Raw genomic sequence first — 10,772 nt, 5'->3', positions numbered from 1 at the left:
TTGATGGGGGATCCTCAGTGAACATTTTGCCAATTCACACTGTGAAAGAACTTGGTATTCCCATGAGCGAACTCTTAGAAAATCGTGTGATGATCCAAGGATTCAACCAAGAGGGGGAAAGATCCATAGGCACGATCAGGCTGGAAATCACCATTGAAGATATGTAATCAAGTGCATGGTTGCATGTAATCGACACGAAGACTTCATATAATGTCTTGCTTGGAAGGCCTTGGATACATAAGAATAAAGTGGTTCCATTTTAAAATACTACGAGGGTGAAGTCGAGAAGAAGATAGTTGCTGATGATGAGCCATTCACCGAAGTAGAGTCACACTTCGCTAATGCAAAGTTTCTACTTGAAGAACCGTATTGTGAAGGAGATAAAAGCTGATGATAGCATGAAAAGAAAGAATGACGAGCCCATAACTAAAAGAGCTGAGGTGACTATTGGTAAAGCCAAAGCTATTCCTCAGGAGGTACATTCCAACGTGAATAAATCTCATAAAGGGGGTATTGCGTCTTATGGAAAGAAAGTAAGTCCCACGCTCCAATATGTCCTTAAAAGGAAGAAAGACGAGGGCGAATCATCTAATCTCCAAACTAACACGCTAAAGGATTTAACTCTTCTGATAAAACGAATTGAGGCAGTAAAGTTATCCTCAAAGCCGCTTTTAGGGTTTGTAACCCAAAATCATTTGCAGAATGTGGCACTCCCTACAAAGCGAACAGATGAAGGTTTTGACCCTAACACTTATAAGCTATTTGCAAAAGTTGGATACGATCCCAATAAGCCATCAAAGTTAGGGAAGCTCCCATCAGAAGCTGCAACGAGGCAACCACGTGAAGGTTTGGGATACAAGCAACCGTCACCAGTGCGCATCTCAATAAGAAGTGCGAGTAGCAATTATATCACTGTAGAAGATGAATCTGCCACTTCTAACAGGCCTTCTATCTTTGATCGACTTGGAAAATCATCTATGAGAACTTCCGTATTTGAGAGATTGGGTCCATTAAATAAGGGAAATAAGTTCCAGAGAAATTATCGAAATACAACAACACCCGCTTCACCCAAAATTCAGAAGATCTCTAAAGATTTCCAAAGTTTGGTTCCTTCTAAAATGAAGCGACAAACAAAAGTCATGGTTTTGTGTGATGAAGTACTGAAGGTGAAGACATACGTTGTGGTCTACACTAAGAACGTGATGAAGACGAAGAAAGTGTGGGTTCTTCGTATCATGTTACTACACAAGGTGAGCATGGTATTTTTCTCTAATGGAGGATAACGAGAAATTAGACGATGTTTTACCATGTTATCACATATCATTAAATGATGGGAACCCTCAAGAAGATGAAGATGCAAAAGATGCACCTCCAGAACTTGAAGAATGGGTAAAGGCAATGATTGATGCCTTAAAAGAAGTTAACCTTGGAACTGATGAAGAACCAAGGCCCACCTACCTAAGGGCTTTACTAGAAGTTTATGAAGAAAGAACTTATATTGAGTTACTCAACGAGTTAGGGATGTCTTTGCTTGGAGTTAAAAAGAAGTGTCTGGCTTGGACCCTAAAGTAGCAGTCCATCACCTTGTCGTAAATAATGGCGGGTGTTCGTCCTGTTAAACAAGCCCAAAGGCGCTTTAGGCCAAATTTGGTTCCCTTGATTGAAACCAAAGTTAACAAACTCATCAAAGCTATCTTTATTCGTAAAGTTAAATACCCAACATGGGTTTCAAGTATAGTCCATGTAAGGAAGAAAAATGGCCAGATTCGAGTGTGCGTTGACTTCAGGGATCTCAACAATGTGTGTCCAAAAGATGAATTCCCATTTCCTATTCTAAAGCTGATGATCGATGCTACTACTGGGTACGAGGTAATGTCATTTATGGACGGTTCATCAAGCTATAGCCAAATCCGCATGGCGCTAAAAGATGAAGAGCTTACTGCATTCTGTACCCCCAAAGGTATTTATTGCTACAAGGTAATGCCTTTTGGCTTGAAGAACGCTGGTGCTACTTACTAAAGAGCTATGTAGAATATCTTTGATGACCTTCTCCACAAGAATGTCGAATGTTATGTTGATGACGTGGTGGTAAAATCAAGAAAGAGGGGCGACCACTTAAAAGACTTGAGAATGGTGTTTGAGTTGCTCCAGAGGTACCAACTTAGGATTAATCCATTGAAATGCGCCTTTAGAGTTACTTCCGGAAAGTTCCTTGGTTTCATTGTCTGACATCGAGGGATCAAAATTGATCAAGCCAAAGTGGATGCCATTTTGAAAATGCCCAAGCCCCCCAATATTCATGAATTGAAAAGTCTGCAAGGAAAGCTAGCATACCTTAGAAGATTCATCTCAAACCTAGCTGGAAGGTGCCAACCATTCAGTCGCCTTATGAAGAAAGGTGTCCCTTTCAAATGGGACCTAGCGTGTAGCAATGCCTTTGAGAGCATTAAATCCTACTTGATGAAACCTCCAGTTTTGGCAGCCCCTATACTTGAAAAGCCGCTGATACTATACATTTCACGAAAATAAAGGTCTGTTTGAGCGCTGCTGGCCCAAGAAAATAGTGAAGGAAAAGAAAAACCCCTTTACTAGTTGAGCAGGATGATGACACCAAATGAGCTGAATTATTCGTCAATTAAAAAGTTATGTCTGGCGCTAGTTTTCTCAATCCAATAGTTGAAGCACTACTTTCAATCTCATGTCGTTCATTTAGTTTCAAGAGCAAATCCCATCAAGTTCGTGATGTCAAAACATTTCTTAGTGATCGACTAGCAAGGTAGTACCTCCAGTTTCAACAATTTGAAATTGTGTACATCCCACAAAAAGCTATAAAAGGACAAGTGTTAGCAGACTTCTTGGCAGATCACCCTATACCTGATGATTGGGAGCTAACTGACGAACTACCTGATGAGGGCGACATGGTCATTGAAGTTCAACCTCCATGGAAGATGTACTTTGATGGTGCTGCACATCGCGGAGGAGCTAGTGCTGGTGTAGTATTTGTTACTTCTCAACGTGAAGTTCTGCCCTACTCTTTTTCGTTGACGCGACTCTGCTCTAACAACGTTGCTGAGTATCAAGCACTAATACTTGGGCTCAAAATGGTTGTCGAAATGAAACAGTTGCAATTGCAAGTCTTTGATGACTCTCAGTTAGTGGTCAATCAGCTTTTAGGTAGTTTTGAGGTCAAGAAGCCTGAACTACACCCATATCATGATTACGCTAAAAAATTAATGGGGTGGCTCAGTGATGTGACTATTTAACATGTGCCAAGGAAAGAAAATAAGAAGGTTGATGCTTTAGCTGCCCTAGCTTTATCGTTAATATTGTCTGATCAAGCCAAGTTATTGTCTGCCAAAAATGGGTAATACCGCCGCCAAATGAGGCTGAAGGTGAAGAAAATGAATTCAAGCATCTTGTCGCTATTTCTAAAGTTGAGAAAGAAGAATGGCAACAACCCATTATCGACTACTTGTGCTATGGGATACTTCCAAAAAATCCGCAGAGAAGGACTGAAATCCGTCGTCGTGCACCTCGCTTCCTTTACTACAACGATACTCTATATAGAAGGCCATTTGAAGGAGTACTCTTGCGATACTTAGGGTAAGAAGAAGCCTCTCCAAGCTTTGCAAGAGAAACATTCTGGGGTATGTGGGTCACACCAGTCTGGACCAAAGCTCCACTTCCATATAAAAAGGATGGGATACTATTGGCCAACTATGGTAAAAGATTGCTTGGACTACGCTCGAAGATGCAAGGCTTGTCAATACCATGCGAATTTTACTCATCAACCTCCTGAAGTGTTGCATCCGACTGTTGTATCCTGGCCATTTGACGCTTGGGGATTGGATGTTGTTGGACCACTGCCAAAGTTCTCTGGTGGGCACCTATACATCTTGGCTGCAACTGACTACTCAAAATGGGCTAAAGTTGTTGCTCTTAAGGAAGTAAAGAAGGAAAATTTTGCAAGTTTCATCCGAGTAAACATTATTGATCGCTTTGGCATTCCTCATTACATAATAACATATAATGGAAAGTCATTCGATAATAGGTTGATGAACAAGATTTGTGATCTCTTTGGCTTCAAGCAACGTAAATCTTTAATGTATAATGCTGCCACCAATGGTCTAGCTGAGGCATTCAACAAAACTCTATGCAACTTGTTAAAGAAAGTCGTCTCCAAACCCAAACGAGATTGGAATGACCGTATGGAAGAAGCTCTATGGGAATATAGGACCACTCATCGTACGCCAACACAGGCGGCTCCTTATTCACTCATTTATAGAGTAGAGTCGTCTTGCCACTTGAGCATCAAATAACTTCGTTATGACTGGCTATTCAAGAAGGGATCACTGATGAAGAAAATGCTCGACTTCGATTAGCAGAGTTTGAGGCTCTTGATGAGAAGAGGTTGGAAGTTCAATAGAGTCTTGAATGTTATCAAGCTCGATTGTCTCGTGCCTTCAATAAAAGAGTTCGCCCGAGATCCTTTCAAGTAGGAGATCAAGTAATTGTCGTACGAAGACCCATAATTACTTCCCATAAACCTATAGGGAAGTTCACTTCAAAATGGGATGGGCCATATGTCATATAAGAAGCTTACTCAAGTGGGGCTTACAAGTTGGTTGATGCATATGGCATGAGAATCGGCCCTATCAATGGAAAGTTTTTGAAGAAGTATTATCCTTGAAGTTACCACGCTCCTTGACGCATGAGCCTAAACTGCATGTTTCTATACTCCTGGCCCGCATGAGTCTAAACTGTGTACGGTCCACATAAAAAAAATTCGTTGGGTTGAAAACCTCGAAAGAGGCGGCTTAGGCAAAAGTTAGGACATTAAAATATAAAAAAAAGGTCCACTAGGTTGGAAATCTCTAAAGAAGCGGCCTAGGCAAAAGTTAGGACATAAAAAAAAACTAAAATAAAAAATTTACACATTCTGAACTACGGTATGACTTGATCCTCTTCACTGAGGTACGTAGGCGGCTTAGAGTTTCATTATGAGTTCAGTTGCATAAGTTCAAAAGATACATAATCCCTCAATCGTTGTCCGAATGAAGTACGATTGAATGTAATTCATTCAATCAGTATTTGAAAATCGAGCTCGGATATCATTCTTCTATTAAACTTTGGATCCCATTTGATTTAAAGGGGCAAGCCGCTATGGTAAATTAGTGTCTTCAACGAAATGATTAATATTTTTTTGGAGGTTGCAAAGCATTTGCATTGAAGTCCGGGGATCCGTTATGCCTTCACGTTCGCCAAACCTTCAAATTATTTTGGTCTGCCTTCATGACATTTCAAATTCAGTGAGACTTGGACAAGATATTTGGCGAGAATGAAGCTCATGAATTTCAATTTTTTACAATTAAAAAGTTCTCACAATCTCAAGGCTTTCACACCAAGATACAAATATTTTGGTGAAGTCAAGCTAATTTAGAATTGTCGGCATATCAGGAATCAAAGTTGACTTCAAAATATTATCTGAAACTATCCTTAAGGCATTAAAATTTTCATTTTGGATATATTATATTATTTCAATGAAAGTTTCCAATGGATCAAATGGTTCATGATTTCGACATTTCCACATCAAGATACAAAGGTTTTGGTGAAGTTGTGCAAATTTGAAATCATCACCGTGTCAGAATGTAATATTGATTTCGAACCATTATCTGCAACTATCCTTAAGGCATTAAGTTTGGAATTTTGGATATAATATAGATCTGTAAGTTAAGTTTCCAAAAAATCAAACGGTTTGTGATTCTGACTTTCCTACACCAAGATATGATTTTTTGGTGAGGCTGCGCAAATCTGAAATTTTCAACGTGGTGAAAGCTAAAGTTGGTTTCAAAATATTATCTAGGTCGATTCTGAAGGTGTTTGATTCTAAGTTTTGGATATATTTTGGATATTGAAGTCTAATTTTTGAGAAATCAAAGGTTTGTTATTTGGTCTCTCCTACGATGAGATATGAATCTTTTGTTACGAGTGCGTAAAGCTGAAAATTATGCGACCAAGATAAATGTCAGGCAATGTAAAGCAAAAATAGAAGCAATCTTATTTAAGATGAAATAAACATCCACTAGGTCAATCTAACATAAAGATAAAAGGGGAGATAATGCTAATAGCCTAATCTAAACAAAACTTGTAGTTGATCAATTCTTGACAGCTAGTCTCCAGGTTCTTCTTCTTCTCCTCCAAATGGGCCGAATCTTCATCAGTTAGTAAATTTAAGTTGTCATATGAAGAGACCTTAGTCTCGGCAGCTAAAACTTTTGCCTGAATCTCTTCAACCTCCTTTTGAGTCGCTTCCATAACACCTTCAAGGTTCTCCCTCTCTTGTTGTAATATCTGCAACTTCTTCACACCTCTCTTCAGTTTCTTTTCACTAGAGGAAACTTTCTTGATTTTCTCACTTGCTTCAAGTTTGAACGACTCGAGGCACTCTTTAGCTTTAGAAATCAGCTCTAGCTTCTCATCTTCACTCGTCTTATCAGCCATATTGGATCGCTCTTGGTCATATGACACGGCAAGCTCAAAAAGAGAATCCAGTAAACTCTCTAATGGAGAAAGATCCAAAATATTCGTCTTCTTCATATCCTCGAAAATCTCATTGATTTTCTCCCTATAAGATGAGAGCAGGTCGGCACAAGTTTTGGAGAGTCTGTTGCAAATATCCTCCCAAAGTCCCAAGATGAACTCCTTTTTACGATTAAAGATAATGCCCTTTCCTTTAAAAATAGATACTGCTATATTTGTCATCGGTGGGATGCGAGTTATCTCGTTTAGAGTTGGTTGGTTTAGGGCTCTGTCATGAGGAAGAGATGACGCCTTTGAAGACGACTTCACTTTAGATGTAGGCACTCCAATAGATTTATTACTCACTTATGGCTTATCATGTGGGGATACCACTGTATGGCCAGTGGCATTTAACTGCATAAGGAAAAGGCAAAGAAAGTGAATATTTTTTAGCAGATCCATTCGTTCGGTTAAAAAATAAAAAATAAAAAGGGCAAGGTGATTGTATTTTTACCTCCTTGTTACAAGTTGTAGGCATTCTTGAAGGACTATCAACACTTGGAACCTCTACAATCTCTATTGGGTTAGGTTGTTTCCTTTACCAATTTTGATCTTTATTGGTACTCTGGTTTGTATCTTGAGGAACTTGCGTGCTAAATGGAAGAACTGGAGGGTGCTTCTCTAAATCTGTTGAAGTGCACACCACGTCTTTCAAAACCGCCTTTAAGGATTTAAGCTTCCTTTTTCTTATGTTGTGTAGCTACTTTTGAGATTGGAGTACGTGGCCCTTTAACTTTTGGGAGTGTATTTCCAACACCTTGATCTTCACCTCTTAAAGGAGTAGCAGACTTTAACCCAACATTGTCTACCAAAGCTTGTAAATTATTCTCGAGAAACTTTCCATGCGCTTTCTCCCACCAAGGCATATAATTGGTAGAGAAAGGCTTCTCCACAAGATCTCCCGTTGGGGGAAAAATCGCACGTGACATAGACCGATATAGTGTGCAAATCCTCCAAAATCTGAGTCTTTCATCTAGAGAGGCGTTACGGATATCATTCTCCAAAAAACCAGGGACGTTCTGTAAAACCTAAATTGATGACCAAACCAATGTGGGCTATATGGCTCGATGATAAATGAGTTACCATACCTCAAAGAGAGGTAATTTAAACGTGAGCTCATGAAGTAATTTGACTCCAACTCTTGAGGGGCATCGTTATCTACATAATAATAAGGACGAGAATTGGTTAACATTGTTGGTGTCCAAACTATATCCTCCCTAGTGTAGATGTGTTTTCTTACATCTTTCTTGTCAAAGTACCTCGCAGCTCCCTCTCCTGAGTATGCCACCATCAAAGGGACAGACGGACCCTTAGCAAATGGATAATGGGTTTTAAAGTAATGTGCAAGCCAGTCGTAAACATAATGAATGGGAAAATAAACTTTGACCTGATCAAGTTGGGAAGAACACGAAATCTTGTTCAAACAATGATAAATACTCGCCAAAACTGGAACCGCAAGGCTGATCTTTCGCCCACCTGCCATCGTGCTTGCCATCTTAAAAGTCTCAGGGCGAATGAAGTTTTCTGCCTTGGGAAACACAAAGGCACATAGCCAAATTGATAAGAATGCTGCTACATATGTTTCATCTTTCTTGTCATACCTCACCCTAAGCTTGGAAAATATAGCTTCTTGATCTCTCGACCACCTCATTGTCTCGGGAATGACTCTGTTAGGATTATGTGTTGACTTTAGGTGCACGGATTTCTTTTCCTTTCGTAGTGGGGCTGGTTTATATGTCAAAGTTTTTTTATACCAAAACTTTGTCCAAGTGCTGCAGCGGACTTTTTGGTTAGCACCTGTACCTTCCTTAAGATGATGAAAGGCAGAAACAAGTACTCGCAAGATCGAGAGATAAATCTCATTTGTTTTTCGTGTAAACCAATAAGTTCTCTTGTCTTAGGTACCACTTCTTCATAAGGAGAACCCACAATAGGCAGACCTCCAAGGATATGCAAGTCCCAAAGAGATATAGAAAGTTCCCCAGCTGATGTAAGAAGCGTGTTCGTCTTGGGGCACCAAGCCTCACAAAATGCTTGTAAAATGTTTGAATTTCTATCATAAGTGAAAAGTGAGGCATAGACAGCATCATAAATCTTTGTTGTACTCAGGGTTTGTTGGCTTCCACCAAGTACATCTTCAGCCCATTCCAAAAATCCTGGAATATGACAATACTCACCCTCGATTGTTATTGTGCTTCCCCAACGTACTTCGCCTTGAATTACACGATGCCCTAAGTTTGGAAGGGTGCTAGCAATGTTTACGTGGCGATAGATTGGGGCTTGGAGAGACAACATCTTGGATAGTGGATTAGAAGTAGACTTGTGTTACAAGGTCCAGTTTTCTACATGAAGGGAGTTCCTCAAAGAAGGCCATGAAGCTGCATACCGGCCAGCTTGTCGTGAACCAAAAGCTTGGTTTGTTCTATGCCATCTTCAGTCTCAATTATGAGATATCTAAGTTTAGAGGAAGGCGATGTATAGTCTCTGAAATTTTCCATCTCTTCGGGCTGCAAAAAAAAGGGGGTCGTCAAAGTCCAAATCAAGAATATTAGAATAAGCACAAAAGTCTAAATGGGTGAAATGGCCTCCAATAGTCGGGCAACATTGAGAGTAATCTCTCCGGTAGTCGGCTTATTTTGAGAGTAATCTTTGTGGTAGTCGAGCCACATTGAGAGTAATCTCTCCGATAGTCGAGCCATTTTGAGAGTAATATCTCCGGTAGTCGGGCCACATTAAAAGTAATCTATCCGGTAGTCATGCCATATTGATAGTAATTTCTCCGATAGTCGGGTCATTTTGAGAGTAATCTCTCCGATAGTTGGGCAACATGGAGAGTAATCTCTCCGATAGTCGGGCCACATGGAGAGGAATCTCTCCGATAGTCGGGTCATTTTGAGAGTAATCTCTCTGATAGTTGGGTCATATTGAGAGTAATCTCTCCAATAGTCGGGTCATTTTGAGAGTAATCTCTCTGATAGTTGGGCCACATTGAGAGTAATCTCTCCGATAGTCGGGTCATTTTGAGAGTAATCTCTCTCATAGTCGGGTCATATTGAGAGTAATCTCTCCGATACTCGGGTCATTTTGAGAATAATCTCTCCAGTAGTCGAGCCATATTAAGAGTAATCTCTTCGATAGTCGGGTCATTTTGAGAGTAATCTCTCCGGTAGTCAGGTCACACTGAGAGTAATCTCTCCGGTAGTCGAGCCACATTGAGAATAATCTCTTCAATAGTCGGGCCATGATAATAATCTCTTCGATTGTCGAGTAGGAATGTGTACTCATTCCTTCACGCCTAAGATTGCATTCTTCATGTATGGAGGAATCTACTCTCACTTCCTTGACCTACAAAAGAAAAATACAATAATAAAAGAAGAAAAGCACAAGAAAAAAAAATCTTCGCGTTAATGCTTCCTTATTTACAAAAATAGACTCAAGTAAATTGCGAATACTGCAAATTGATGCTCTACAAATACGAGCACATGGGTTTATATAGATTACAGAGTGAGGCGTTGATGATATGTAATTCGATGTGGGATCAGTTGAAAAGTTCGGCAACGATTCATCTCCAACACGGACTTGGACGATTTGTCTCCTAGTCCGTATAAAATACAAGGAGTCTGGTGTAATGAGGAACAATAAAATAATGGAATGTTTCCAATTCTCTATTTGATAAGGAAAGCAAGTACTTTGACTTCAGTAACACCACTAAGGAAATTTATCCCGTTTGAAGTGCTGTGAAGTCATTTTACATTTTGACGTGTAGAAAAAAGATTATTATCCTATCCAATATTCTAATCCAAGAAAATCATTATCTTATTAGGTCAATGACAAATATTTTTATGACCATAAGGAGTAAGCCTTATAGTTTTAGTAAACGAAAAAAGTAATTTTATTTTACAGTTACTTCAAACCTAGTCTTTAAAATTTACACCTTGACAAGTTTTGAAGTAGGGGCATTTATAGGCATATAAATTTTATTACAATTAAATTCATAAAATAATTTGATTTATATTTTAAATTCAAGATATATTAGTCCAAATAAATACTACGGGCTAATATAATTAAATTTATTATATAAGTCCAAATATATATATGAATTAAATAAATAAGTCTTAATCCATTGGGCTAGCCCATTTAGTTGGGCTAGCCCATTTAGTTGGGCTAGCCCATTTAGTTGGGCTAAAGTGATG

Source organism: Nicotiana sylvestris, chromosome 1 (assembly GCF_000393655.2).
Source record: "Nicotiana sylvestris chromosome 1, ASM39365v2, whole genome shotgun sequence".
Taxonomy (NCBI): domain Eukaryota; kingdom Viridiplantae; phylum Streptophyta; class Magnoliopsida; order Solanales; family Solanaceae; genus Nicotiana; species Nicotiana sylvestris.
Note: the sequence above shows the minus strand (reverse complement) of the source record.